At 59.9% G+C, this 9,576-nt stretch overlaps 1 long non-coding RNA gene across 6 annotated transcripts; it reads left to right on the top strand.

Moving 5' to 3' along the window:
* The first annotated feature begins 1,057 nt into the window (after positions 1 to 1,057).
* On the top strand, positions 1,058 to 9,496 carry LOC121059421. Of its 6 annotated transcripts, none has more exons than XR_005814563.1 (5): positions 1,058 to 1,321; positions 2,545 to 2,733; positions 3,324 to 3,548; positions 5,424 to 7,352; positions 7,438 to 9,492. It is a non-coding gene; the product is annotated as an uncharacterized LOC121059421 (long non-coding RNA). The 6 variants fall into 6 exon arrangements; XR_005814565.1 differs by lacking the exon at positions 1,058 to 1,321 and adding an exon at positions 1,896 to 2,008; XR_005814566.1 differs by lacking the exon at positions 1,058 to 1,321 and adding an exon at positions 2,026 to 2,153 and having other exon boundaries at positions 7,278 to 7,352; positions 7,438 to 9,496.
* The last annotated feature ends 80 nt before the right edge of the window (positions 9,497 to 9,576 follow it).

The raw sequence follows: 9,576 nt of genomic DNA, 5'->3' as shown, positions 1-9,576 counted from the left end.
CCGGCCCGCAGCACAACGCTGGATTTCTCTGTGTGCTCTGTCCCCACAGAGCAGCACTGCGGGGGCTGCCCCATGCCGCCCAGCCCTGCCATCAGGGAGAGCCCACGGCTCATCGGCTCCTTAACATTACGCCTCAACAGCGACCTGGTTTTCTTATCTTTGCATCGGTTTGGCTGAACAGGTTTTGCAGCAAGCTGGAAGAAGCTCTTTGTTCATCTCTTCAGGCTTGATGAAATTTCCGAGGAGTGCACCGAGAGCACTAGTGCGGGCCATGGCCTAGTCGCACGCAGCAGCCGCTGAACAAGCTCTCCTTCCTTCCCCAGCCCTTCCTTCCTCCAACGCCTCAGCCGGGAGCCCTGCCCGGGCAGGAATTTGGGGTGGTACCTGGGCGTCTCGGCCACAGCCCTGCCTGCTTTTTATAGCAGCAGAGGTGAAGAGGGGTGTGTGCGAAGCTGTTGCCCGAGTCTGACTGCCTACAACCCCTTCTATAAACAATAATGTGTGCCCTACTTTTCCCCTGACCCCTGGCAGGCCACGCTGCCCTCAGTGAGCATTTGGGTGGTTCTCTGAGCTGCGGGTGAGGCCGGAGCCTGCTCACAGCGCTGCTGCCAGTGAGCCCAGCGCCGAGTCCCTGCTCGCAGCCATTTTCTATGCACGAGGGAGGGAGTTGGTCAGTCCCTGGACCACAAGGCGCCCATTCATCCCCCCGAGACTTCCACACGGGCCACGCCCGGCCCTGCCCCAGCTGGCAGCCCTGCGTGGGGCCGCTGCTTCACCCGGGTACAGCTCCCAAGCACAGTGCAGCAGGCCTGGGTCCGGGGTGTGCTGAGGTTCCCTCCTCCCATCCCAGCCCACCCAACACTCCCTCCCCAGGCAAGCCTGCCAGCTGCCCGCGCACGGCGTGGAGACGCCATGTTTACTTGGTGCAGCAAAGTTGAATGTCACAGACAGGCGGCAAAAGCAGTGACTCACTATTTCTGTTTTGTCAACAGCCTCCTAAATCTTCAAGACTAGCCAGCTCGTAGCCCCGCCTGGAATCACCTAGCTGGAGGCTGGCTATTGTGGAAACGTGGGGTTTATGGCAGGCAACTGCAAGCTGCGCTCGCCTCTTGGCGTTCCTGCCGGGAGCAGGGCCCCTCAGCAGTGCCCGCAGCTTATCGTGTTGGTGGGCCGCCTCGATGCCGCGTCCCCCTTTGAAGGGAGATGGGATGCAGCTTCGCTTAGTGTGCTTGTTTTCCTGTTCCCCCTGGAAGGAGCTGCACGCACGTCCTCATGGTTGTAAGCGGGCTGTGCCAGCGGGCTGGCGTTAGCCCAGCTCCTGGTAAGCGTGGAAGCTGCTGGAGCAGGGGCAGGGCTCTCCCGCAGGGACACGCGCTGTGGGTGCTGCTGCGAGCAGCGAGTGGCCTGGGGAGATGGCGGCAGCGCCAGGGATGGAGAGAGACGAAGCAACGAAGGCACTTGGGGCGATCCTGGCCCAGATTGTGGGGGCGCGGCAGCACCCCCAGAACGGCGCCAAGGCCGAGCCCCCCCTTACTGCAGCACCCAGGGGCGGTCCTCAGCCCCCGGCTGTCCTTCAGCATCCCCCGTCCCTCAGCCCCCAGCTGCCCCTCGGCCCCCTGCCGTCCTTCAGCCCCGGCTCCAGAGCGAGAACCGCCGCGGGCTGCGCGGCCCCGGCGCTGCGGGAGGGGGGGGGGGGGGGCGCGGAGCGGGCGCGGGCCGCGGGGTGGCGCCGTCCGGCCGCGGGGCTGCCGGGCCCGGAGGCTGCGCTGCGCCGCGCCGCCGCCAGGGGGCGCCCGGGGAGCGGGGCCGGGGAGCGGGGAGCGGCCGCGGCGGGGCGGGGCGGGGCGGGGCTGGCGGCGGCGGGACCCCAGGCGGGGGCTGCGGGGGGGGGGCGAGCGGTGCCCGGGGGTCCCCTCCAGGAGGGTGCCGGTGGAACGGCACAGAAGCACCCAGAGAAGCTGTAAATGAGTCGGCTTAATGAAGCCAGGCGGCTTCTCCCATGGTGCAGGTGCTTTGATCGGGTCAGTTAATTGGCAGCAGAGGACGGAGCCGATTTATTTGCCCAGCCGTGGGGGGGGGGTGGCTGCGTGTCTGCACCTCTCCTGGGGCTGTGAGCCCACGCTGCGGGGTCCAGAAGCCGTCCCAGCGCCCAGGTGTGTGCGGTGCCCCCTACAGCCATGCTGTGCCGCATAGAGCATTTGTGGGCTGGGGGTGCCCGGGCAGGGAGCAGAGCCTGGGGTAGCGGTAGGTGAGCAGCCCGTGGGGAGGAGCAGCTTGCTGGGGGCTGCCTTTTGGTGTGGGGCTGAGGCTCTGTCAGGCACAGGAGGGCGGCTGTCCCGCTGCGTTTCTGCTGGGGAGAAGCTGCTTTCGCTTTGGTGCATGGCCACCACGCAGTGTCGGCTTCGGGGTGTCCCAGTCACAGGCCTGCGCTCTGTCTGCATAACCTGGCCCCCGAGCCAGACCTGGCTCTCTCCCCCCACCAGGGTGAACGCAAGCAAGGGAGCCTTCAGGTGCTGAGGGTTGTGAAAAGTCTTCATGCCACAGGTTTAGTGGAAGCAAATGTGCCGAGAAGCTGAGATCTGCTTGCCCCGCTCTCCTGCCCTAGTATTTCAGCCTCGACCACTGCGGCTGGTATTCCCTGGGGAGCCATCCAAGTGCCCCATCCACCATCACAGCCTCATTCCACCGTCAGCTGCTACCACGACCATCAGAGCAGCAGGTTAGAGGCTCCAGGTGAATTGAGTTGGGGGCAATCCCTTGTGGGACAGGGAAAGTAGCAAGCACAGGGCTAGATTCAGAGGCTGAAATGCCCTGTTCCTGGCTGTCAGTCCTCTCCTTCTTGCACCTGGGATGTATTTCCTGGCACTGTCCTGCACCTCTGCATGCAGCTTCTCCTGGTCGGGGCTGCAGAGAGCTCTTGCCCTGCAGGTACAGGGCCCTAAAGTGCCTTCAAGAAGTCAATGCATGTGGCCACAGCAGTGTTCATACTGATATAATTGCAACATAAATGGGATTTGGTTCATCTAATTAGGATCTGGTGGATATCCAGCTGAAACATACTCCCTTGGAGCTGCACAACTCCAGCTCCAGCAGGCCTCTGTCCCCTGCTGCCATACTCTGGTCCCAGCTCTCAGGTGGGTCTGGGTCCTGCAGGGCTCACCCACGTCGGCTGTGCAGGGCTCTGCTCCCCTGGCTCGGCCGCAAGTACCGAGATGTTCTCTGCTGGGTGCCTTTCTCCAGGGCAGCCCCGCCAGGAGCGGTCTTCCAGGGTGATGCTGTGAGCTTCCCTGTGCTTGGTGAGGTTTTCTCTTTGTCCTCCCCAGGTTTCTGAAGGGCTTCAGTGCCTGGGAGCCACCAGGCTGCTCGTGCATCACTGGCACCAAACCCTGCTTGGAGGCTGTGCCTGTGCCACTGCAGCACCCACGGCACTCAGGAGTGCAGAGCGGTGACAAAATGCACCGAGACAGCCGTGGGGCCTGGCCACCGGAGTGAGCACAGAGGGCAGGACCGGGACCCTCCTTCCCCATCAAACCGCAGCAGCTTCCCAGGTAGGGAGCCCTCAGCATGCAGCCTGCCTGAGCCCTGCTGAGCCCCCTGCAAACACAGCCCCACTGCAGGCTTGGGAGGCTGTTAGGGTGGGTGGGGGGCAGCTGAGCTGTGGGGCTGCCTGTGGCTGTGTCCCCTCGGGCAGCCTGGGGAGCCGGTGCTGCCACAGCTGCCTCTCGTCCTGGGCAGCGCAGGCTCTGCCAGGTGATTAATCTTTTGTCACGGGGGGGGGGGGGGGGCGGGGAACAGGGAGAACCAGCCATTAATAAATTTCCAGCTTAGGTGGTAACTCCACTCTCCTGTCCCCGCTGGTAAACATCGCCCTTTTGCTAACTGTGCCGGGATGCTCGGTTGGGCGCAGCGTTGCTGTGATTGTAAGGGTGGCTGGGGGGCAGCGCCGGGGCGGGCGGGCAGCGGGACCGGGGTCAGGGCTGTTTGACGAGGAGGGGTCGCCATCGGGAGGATGTTTGTTTTTGTAGCAGCTGGATGTGTCTCGGGGAGGGATGGGAACGTCTTCTGTCACTCATGGGCTGGAAGGAGGACTGGCAGGGCAGGGATAAAGCTCCTGACAAGTTTGGACTAGCAGGCGAGTTGATTAGCTGAGAGATGAAAATTCACAGCTCTGCTCTCGCAGGGGCCGTGAGCTGCTGGAGATGTGTTTATGCGAGGGGAAGGCACCCTGTGCGTGCACAGCCCTGCTTCGGCACAGGGCAGGGCCCGGCAAGTGCCTGGGTTCGGCCGTGGGCTCCCATCACAACCCTCTGCAGCACCGTGTGGGGCTGGGTGCTGCAGGGACCTGGTGGGCAGCGGGAAGGGCATGGCCAGGAACTGGTCTTTCATCGCTGGTCTAGAGGAAATGTGGATTTGTCTTCAGCTTGTAGATGGTCACAATGCAGAGAGCATCTCTAAAGGAGGGTTGGAGCAGGAGCATCGCACCACTGCTGGATGCTTGCGGGGCCCCTGCCCAGAGCACGGCTGTGGCATTGTGGTCACAGCACCCAGAGCCCCGGTGGCCGCTTCCCTGTGAAGCGTCGGGGGCCTGCGGGTGCTATAAGTGGGATGGCAGCACGCCTCGTGCAGGCAGGGCGCAGCCATTCCTGCCACATGGTGCCTGTTCAGGGGACCAGGTTGAGATCAGGTTTAGAAGGATCAGAGCAGCTTTATGAAACAAAGGTACCTGGGTGCTTATGTGGGGGCTGAGAGGGGCTGCAGGGAGCTGAATTGGGAAGGACACCCCAAGCAGCAGGGAGCCCTGCGGGATGGGTGCGGAGGGGACCTACACAGCCGCTTTGCAGGTGGTGGTGGGTATCCGGCTGCTCCCCGGCTGGCCTCTGGGTACACGGCCCCGGGGACACGGCCCCGGGCACCCGGCGCTGCCTCTGATGTTCACTTGCAGTCGAGAGTGAAAAAGAAACCCACCAAGGCGAGTCCGAGCCCTTGTCAGCTGATAGCTGTGCTCTTGTTGTGTCTGATGGCGCAGATTATGTGATGATAGACAGAGATAAATGTGTACAGCTGGAGGCAGAATAAATCGATGCTAGATGTTGTATAATTGTCTTGAAAATAAGGTAATGACTGGCTCTTGGAATGCTTTGATCTTATCAGAAAGACAAGGAATACACTAATGGCTTTAATTAGACTTTGGGGATGAAATGAATTCAGTCTCCTGGGTGAGCTGTTTTATGGAATTGACCATTGGTGGGGGGTAGAAAGGCTTTAATCAGATTTAGGCTCTTTAATACTCACGATGGTGTGTGTCTGTGTGTGATACATACCTACTGCTATGCACGTTTTGGCAGGGCTCTGCCGGCTACATGTGCTTGGGCTGCCTCTGGATTTACGAGTCTTTCTGATGTGCTTTACCCTTTGTGTTTGAGTTCCGCAGGGCACTGTGCCATCAGGAACTCCAGGGAGGTTTCTGTAGAAGAAAGTGTATTTTTGTGCCTGGATGTTCAAGCCGAGCATCTCTTGGGGAGCAGCAGTGTCTACTATTTTTATTTATTGACTTTTAAAGGAGAGTTAAGAACAATTTATCAAAAAGCAGTGGAGAATCTGGTAATTGTTTAATTTCACAACAGCAGGGTTATGGCCTGATGCTCTGGCAGCACGACAGCACGTTGGCCGTGCTTGAGCATCCAGAGTAAGCAATCATCAATTACCGCTCCGTGATTATTACATGCAATGGCTACAGTCAAAGCAACGGAAAAGCTGCTTATCTCTCTAGGAACATATCTTCGTGTCGTCCCCCAGAACATGTGGAAGAAGCGCTATTTAATGCGGGAGGACGAGCAGCATCTGACTCAGCGCGGTGACTCACCGGGCCCGGCAGTTGCTCATCGCCCCGCGTCCGCGGTCCAAGTGTCTGCGGAGCTGGGTGGGGTGCGAGCCCCGGTGGGCTCCCAGCCGGCTGCGTCCCGGGACTGGGGTGGGCGGGGGGCCCCGGAGGCTGCGCGTGTTGCAGGCTGCACCTGACCTTCTGCTGCCGACGGCTTTTCATGGCGAAGCCGGGCTCGGCTCTGAGCAGCGGCAGCCGCGGTGCTGAAGCTAAGCATGCTGCAGTTATTCTTTCTAGGCTGTGTTTGCCCTCCCCGTTGTAACCACAGGTTCAGATTATTTTGGTGGGTTGCCGTTAGCTATCATGTTTCCCTTATGTTAATTTGTTGGTCTTAGATGAGCTCCCAGAAAAGACTTAATAACAAGAGCTGTAGCCAAGGAAAGCACAGCCTCGTCCGGCAGTTACTGTGCAGCCAAATTATCTGCCCGTACCGCCAAGCCTCCCAGCACGGTGTGCGCTCCTCGCAAGTGGCGGAGGGTTCCTGGCTGGCCAGACGGGAGCACAGCGGCACCGGGGCTCCCCAGGCAGGAGCAGGAGGTGGCGGCAACACTGCTCCCAGCTCCGCTGGGTGTGAGCAGCAGGGGTAGGTCACAACGCCGCTGGGGATGGAGAGAACTGAAGCACTGCAAAGGATGCTGCGGCATCGGCCTCGGGCAGCGAGCACCGGTGCCTGGGGATTCTGGCTCAAACTGTGGGACCGCAGCAGTGACCCCCCAAATGAGTGGGGCTGAGCCTCCTCCTTCGCTGCAGCCCTGGTGATGCACCTTGGCACCCGTCCTTCTGAGAGGAGCGGCCCTGGAGCAGTGTGGCGGTGCCAGAGAGGAGAGTGAAGTGGCTGCTTGCAGTGTGGTCAGTATGGGGCTGGTGACGGGCACCTTGGGGACACGGGCAGCTCAACCAGTAGCAGAGACCAGGCACCCTCCTCCCCACATTGCTGCCTCGCAAGAGCCATGCCCCTTGCTCTGTTGACGCAGGTTGTGACAAATCACCTGTGTGTGTGTGGAAAGCTCCTCACCTGGGCACAAACACATGCTTAGTAACATAATCTCTTAAAAGCAAAATCCCAGAAATTCCTTTTTCTTCTTGGAAAATGTTGCCTGGGGGAGAAACTCATAATGAAGGATGAAAGCTTAATCCTTGAGGTAGAACAGGACTTTGGGGAGGGAATGAGTATAAACATGACAGTTGTTGCTCGGCGAGTTGGAAAGAAAGGTGAGGGGATAAAACCTGCACCGGGAAGGACGGCGCGGGTGGTGCTGCGGCTGCGTGACCAGGGAAGAGCGACCTGGCGGTGCTTCCTCCCAGAGGTGTCACATTTATCATTTAAATGTGCCTGTGACAAATGCACAGGGTTATCTTGGCAACTTCAGGCACAGAAAAATGTTGTGTTTTGAAGGTGGAAGATGTGGGGAGAGTGAATTACGCTCCATACCTGTGTAACTCATGGAAGGAGACAGCCCTGCCTTACCAGGTATTTGCTCTAGCAACATAGGGAAGGGTCTTTAATCAAGATCAGGCTTTGACCACTATAAAATAAAATACCAATGTTTTTACAGATTTATTTTTATGTTGCCTGCCAGCACCCCTATTTACAGCCCAGAAGACATGACAAAATGCGGAGGTGGAAGCGCAGCGTGTGTGCAGGCTCCTGCAGCTGGGCACAACCAGGATAAAAAAGGCTGGGAAGAATGGCACTGCAGACGGCAGCCCTGCCCTTGCACACAGGCACCGCTCGGACCAGTCACAGCTCTCCAGCACACACCACGTCCTGGCTGGGCTCCACTCTGCCCCTGCACTCACCGCGGTCACCGCAGGGGCTGCGGCACTGCCCAACGGCGGTGGAGCCAGGCAGCGAGCGAAGAGCTTTGCCCTGGGCTCTGCGCAGCACAGCAGGGCGCCGGGCTCGGTGCTGGAGGGATTTCACATGGGTGGCTGCTAATGCACCCACTGCATGGCCACCTCCCCGCCCACGGCATCACTGCGCCCGAGGCTGATGGAGGCAGAGAGGCGGAAACTGGATCTGGCCGCACAGGCGGTGACCCCACGCACTGCGGTGAGCAAGGGGCAGCCGGGCCCTCAGCACCACTGCAGCCCCTGGGGAAGCTGCTGTGGTGCCTGCCCACCATGCCTGGTGTTCTGGGGCCCAGGTCCTGCCCGTGGAGTTGGCTCCTGCCCCAGGGGCTGTGCCCACCACAGTGAGTTTTGAGAGTGCTTGGTGCCAGCTCTGGGGCTGCCCAGGAGGCCATGGTCACCAGCACCCGGAGGAGATGGTGCAGTTCCTCAGGTTGTCCTGCGGGTCCCAGACAGCTAAAGCCCAGCTCAGAGCTGTGTGTGTTCACCCTCAGGCTCAGGGGGTCACAACAGAAAAGTTTCCCAAGGAGTCAGTGAGGGGGATTTTTGCAGGCCAGAGGTTCCCCTTCCCAGCTCATGGGGGGGGGGGAGGGGGGAGGGGGTCAGGTGCTTGCTCCCAGGACAGCATCCCTAAACCATCAGCGTCCAGTCAGAGAAGGACGAGCGCAGTCTGCTTCTCCTGTTGTTTAATTCAGAAAAGGAGCAGAGGAGGTGGGGTTACACTCTCCAGAGCACAACCTGCTCTGGGTTTGCTCACTGCGCAGCAACGGTGTTTACGGACTCAGATTCCAAACCTCTCCTTTCTCAAGGCTGTGAAGATGTATTTCCTCTTGTGCCATTTCTCCTTCTGGCAGGCAGGCTCCCAGGTGTGTCTGGTAAATGTCAAAGTGGGAAATAAAGTTTTTCACTGAAAAAAAAAAGGGGGGAAAAAAAGAAGTGCAAGTGGTGCAGGGTAAGGGCCAGCCTGGGAGCAGCGGGCAGGCAGCACCACCAGCCCCGGGCATGGCCGCTGCAGCCCCGGGGGGGAGGAGGGGGGTGGGGCGAGCAGCTCAGGATGGCTGGGACTGCACCAGGCCCCGGCAGGCTGCTGTCACGCTCGCCCTTTGTTTTTGTCGAGCACATGGGTGGAAACAAGAATACTGCATGCTTCAGCCATGAGGCATCCTGAGAGCCCTGGCTCGGTGCTAGCACTGTCACGGTCACCAAGCGCCAGCCCTGGGCACGCTGCAGCCCGGCTGGTCCCTGCTCCGCAGCCAGGCTGGGCGCTGGGTGCTGTGGGGGCAGCACTGTGGCCACCGTCCCACAGGGGCAGCCTGAGCACCAAGTAAAAGCACAACATGAGCCGTAACCATGGCCCAACACGTGCACGTCACACTTGGCCTTGTATTGCCTGCCCTGTGTCCAGCCCAGGTTACTGCAATTTTCCTGACGAGTGCGAGCGTGTGTGCCTGCGCCTCTTGGCTAATCTCTGAAGCCCTCATATTGCTAAAACAGATGACTGTATTTATCTGAAGTGACTAATGGGCGAGTGCATTCCTGGCTCCACCATCATCTGGTTCTCGTAATGTCAGTCATGATTAACACTAACAAACACACTCCAGCCTCTGCGGCTGCGTTGCACGGCAGTCCTGTGGCGGTGGCACTTGGTCACAGCCAGATGGCTTTTGGCAACCTCGCTGGTTTGCATACAGATGCTGGCACCAGTGCACTCGCACAGCCAGCTGTGTGATGCGGCATCGCATGGTGAGAGCTGCTGCAGTGCTGTTTGGTGACTTGTGGTGCAGTTTGGTGAGATCCAGTGCAATGCAGCGAAGTTTGGTGCGATCTGGCAAAGTTTGGTGAGC

Source organism: Cygnus olor, chromosome 24 (assembly GCF_009769625.2).
Source record: "Cygnus olor isolate bCygOlo1 chromosome 24, bCygOlo1.pri.v2, whole genome shotgun sequence".
NCBI lineage: Eukaryota > Metazoa > Chordata > Aves > Anseriformes > Anatidae > Cygnus > Cygnus olor.
Note: the sequence above shows the minus strand (reverse complement) of the source record. Positions and strands in the feature narration are given on the sequence as shown.